The 4,116-nt window shown below is 50.5% G+C and overlaps 1 pseudogene; it reads left to right on the top strand.

Moving 5' to 3' along the window:
• Positions 1-1,044: 1,044 nt before the first annotated feature.
• Positions 1,045-2,813, top strand: LOC123429044 (annotated as a pseudogene).
• The last annotated feature ends 1,303 nt before the right edge of the window (positions 2,814-4,116 follow it).

Raw genomic sequence — 4,116 nt, 5'->3', positions numbered from 1 at the left:
CTTTGTCGAGCGTCGTTTTGCCCACTTTTACGTTGCGCGCCAGTTATCGGCCCGTTTTAGCGTTATGTGCCATGGGTGTTGTTCTCTTATGTTGTTTTTCGGGTCTGTGTTTTAGAATTGCAAGAGTCAAGCCATAAAGTGTTCCTGTCGCTCCCCGCTTTCCCTTCTAACTCTCATTTGACACCCTCCTTCTCCTCACTCCTTATTCCCCTTTGTCTTCCAGAGTTCCAGTAGAGGACGATGTGAGCATGAACAGGGAGTCGACAATGATTGACTCTTGCCGACACGACAAAGCAATGGCAGGCCACGGTGATGCAATGAGTAAGATCGATCTGGTCCATGTATATTCTTTTTTTCGTATCCAGAATTGTGATTTTGAGGCATAGCCCTAACACTACTTTTTTTTGTTAGAGCATATGCTGACGTTTTTATGTTATATTAGATCCAATATTAGTGTGTGGATGGGAGGCAGACCTTTCTTTTTGTGTTTTTCCCAGTTGTTTTTGTTAGAGCCCCCACGCCCCGCCCGCCCCCTGTCTTTGTATGTGTTTTCCTTGTTGAAAAAATGAAAAATAAAGATGTAGAAGGCTTGGATTTGCTTGATGGTGTGAAGGATTTGCATGTGATGGAAAGTGAAGATAAAAGGTTTGTACGATCTTGATCTGATCAAGAAGTCATGACATTCTAATCCAGTGTTTTTATTATTCCTATGCAATTGATTGTTGCATTGAGAAAAAAAAGTCCCATCAAGTGTACCAAAAAAATTGGTTGCGTTGCTGATATGGTTGGTGTTTTCACAGTTCTTCTTGAAGAGTAACAAAATAATTGGCACAACGCGCAGCTAGAGTCCAAGACTGCCTTGTCTGTTTCTTTGGGAATGAAAGCTACGTTGTCGGATCTCGGATCTAGAATGCGTTGAGATGACCCGCCAACGACAACAGGAACTATTTGCTCTAGGCACACCACCCGTGACGAGTTCTTGTGTTTTAGTTCCCCCGGATAGCTTATAAACAACAGATGGAGCTTTGCAATGACAAACTAAGCTGCACGAAGTAATTTAATTACCATGTCGTGGTTTCTGTTGCTCTTCCCCCTCTCCCTCTTGTTTGTGCATTACTGGTTCACTGGGAAGACATGGAAGAAACAGAAGCATGAGGCAGAAGACTGCCTCCCGCTCCCACCTTCGCCGCCGGCACTGCCCATCATCGGCCACCTGCACCTCATCGGCTCCCTCCCGCACGTCTCCCTCCGCGGCCTCGCCAAGAGGCATGGCCCTGACGTGATGCTCCTCCGCCTTGGCGTCGTTCCGACGTTCGTCGTGTCGTCGCCGCTTGCCGCGGAGGCGGTGCTGCGCACACACGATCACGTCATGGCGTCACGGCCCCGCTCCCTCGTCAACGACATCATCATGTATGGTGCGTCCGACGTCGCCTTCGCGCCATATGGCGAGTACTGGCGGCAGGCGAGGAAGCTTGCCACCACCAACATGTTGAGCGCTAAAAAGGTGCAGTCTTTCCGTGGCGCCATCATGGAGGAGGTAATTATTTTTTGTTGATCGGACCGCTAGCATAGCCACTTCCATGCAAATAAAAATCGTCATATTAAATTTATATTTGGAAATATTTTGGAACAAAATTTGACGTCAAACCAAGCGGTGGCAAATAATATAGGTTTTCAATTTGACGTCTGCTAACAGTTTCGTAAATGTTAGCTTCTCTCATGTTTTAAGATGCATGACATCTAGGTGAGCGCAGTGATGGCCAAGATCAGCGACGCAGCCGCAGTTGGTGGTACTGTGGACATGAGCGAGCTCCTCAGGTCATTCGCGTATGACATGGCTTGTCGCATCGTCTCGGGAGAGTCCTCCATGAAAGAAGGACGGAGCAAGCTGTGCGAGGAACTGGCCAACGATACATCACGGCTGCTAGGAGGGTTCAATGTGGAGGAGTACTTCCCAATATTGACTAGGGTAGGAGTGCTTAAAAGGGCAGTTTGTGCAAAGGCTGAGAGAGTGAGGCTTAGATGGGCTGATTTTCTGGATAAGTTGATTGATGATAATATGAGCAAGGGCAAGTCAACATTTGATCATAAGGGTGGCAACTTCTTAGATATCCTACTTTCTAATCAGGAGGAGTATGGTATCACAAGATATCACAACTTCTTAGATGGGGAAGCTACAAGACGAGGTGAGGAGTATCGTATCCCTGGGACAAGAAACCGTCATTGAAACCGACATCAACAAGATGGTGTACCTCAGAGCAGTTATAAAGGAGTCACTCCGGTTGTATCCTGTTGCGCCTTTCCTTCCTCCACACCTTGCCATGGGTGATTGCAACATCGTTGGCTACATGGTTCCTGCTGGAACGCACATCCTCGTTAATGTATGGGCCATTGGTAGGGACTCCAACTCGTGGAAGGACGCCGAAGAGTACATACCAGAAAGATTCATAGACGAAGGCAGCGCTGTTCATGTCAACTTCAAGGGGAATGACTTTCAGTTCTTGCCGTTCGGGGCAGGGCGAAGGATGTGCCCTGGTATAAACCTCGGAATCACTAATGTCGAGCTTATGTTGGCGAATCTCATATACCATTTTGATTGGGAACTGCCAGTCGGGGTTGACAGAAAAGACATTGATATGGCAGAGGTGTTCGGGCTAACCATGCGTCGGAAGGAGAAACTGCTATTAGTTCCCAAATCACGCATGTAGCCACAAGAAATAAAATAGAATCTAAATATTTTGTGTTATATTGTTGCTAATAAATACATAGAAAGTCCTGCTTGTTGTAAATTAGTTTCAAAAGTTTTTATCGATGGCTAAATATTTTTGTCCTATGTCGTTTCAAGTGTCTTTTGGTGTTTTAATCTGAGGAAAAGTATATGTTTGTTTTTCTTCTTGGCTGACTGAACCAGCTTCTGAGACAAGGAACAAATCTCCAAAATCATACACGACCCTTTATAAATCCTGACTGCGTGTACCGTGTGAATAACCGGCACTACCATTAGAAGTGCCGGTTAGAGCATCTCTAGTGGATGGTGTATATGGAGGTGGATGGTAAATATACACGTTGCAAACAGAAAAATGCTTCCCAGTGGAACGTGTATACGGGCGTGGAAGTTATACACGTCCATCCACGAGGCTACTCCTCCTGGAAATAAACACGAGCCAGCCACGCTCGTGGAGCTCGCGGCGTTGTGCGGGCGGGCTGGCGTCGGCATTGTGCGGGGCGGGGTGCGGGCGGGCAAGCAGAGCAAGGCAGCGCTAGAAGCAAAGCGGCCCCCTTCATCGCGTGCGTGCAAGACCAGCGAGAGAGAAGAACCGCCGCGCAGCCGCCTCCGGTCTCCCCTCCGCCTTCCTCCGGCCGCCGCCCGCCGGTCCACCGCCGCCTCCTCCTCCCTGAGAAGCAAGGCCGGGGCTCCTTGTGCCCGGACGCCCGCCCGTCCCGCCCACGCCGCCTGCGGCCCCGCCGCGCCGTCCTCACCCCCAGTTCGGCCGGATCTCGGAGGTGCGAGGCCTCTAGGGTTCCCGGCCGCCCCGCAGTTGCTGCTCCTCCTCAGGTACGGCGAAAAATCTCAGCTTTTTTCTTTCTGGCGTGCTCCGGGACGGGGGGCTGCGTCGGGCGCCGAAATGGCTGGCTGGAGCACGGGGGCTCCTCCTCCCGCCCGCGGTGGTTGCTTGCGCCGTGGGATGGACGGAGGACGGAGGTTTTCTTCGCCGGAACCCGGCGGGGGAGCCGGGGGCGCTTAGCTCTGGCCTGCTGCAGGGCTTCGGCTCCGGGTACTCGCCGGAGACGAGGTTGGGGCCGTCGTTGTGGTGGCCCACCGGTCACCCTAGCGATGGGAATGGAACGAGGGAGGCACCCTCGAGTCCATGGACATCTTGGATGCCACGGGGAAGGCTGCCGGCGACGAGGGAGACGGCTGCAATGCGGCAAAGCTCCCCTGTCTTGTTCTCTGAACCTGTGTGCACTACTGAATCTCTTATCTTGCAGCAGGGGAAAGAATGAGGGGAATATACACGTCCTAATTTACACGTTCCACTGAAAAACTAGGACGTGTATAATTTAACAAAGTGTATATGAAGATATACACGTTCAAATATACACCATCCACTAGAG

Source organism: Hordeum vulgare, chromosome 2H (assembly GCF_904849725.1).
Source record: "Hordeum vulgare subsp. vulgare chromosome 2H, MorexV3_pseudomolecules_assembly, whole genome shotgun sequence".
NCBI lineage: Eukaryota > Viridiplantae > Streptophyta > Magnoliopsida > Poales > Poaceae > Hordeum > Hordeum vulgare.
This window is presented reverse-complemented; position numbering and strand designations above follow the sequence as displayed.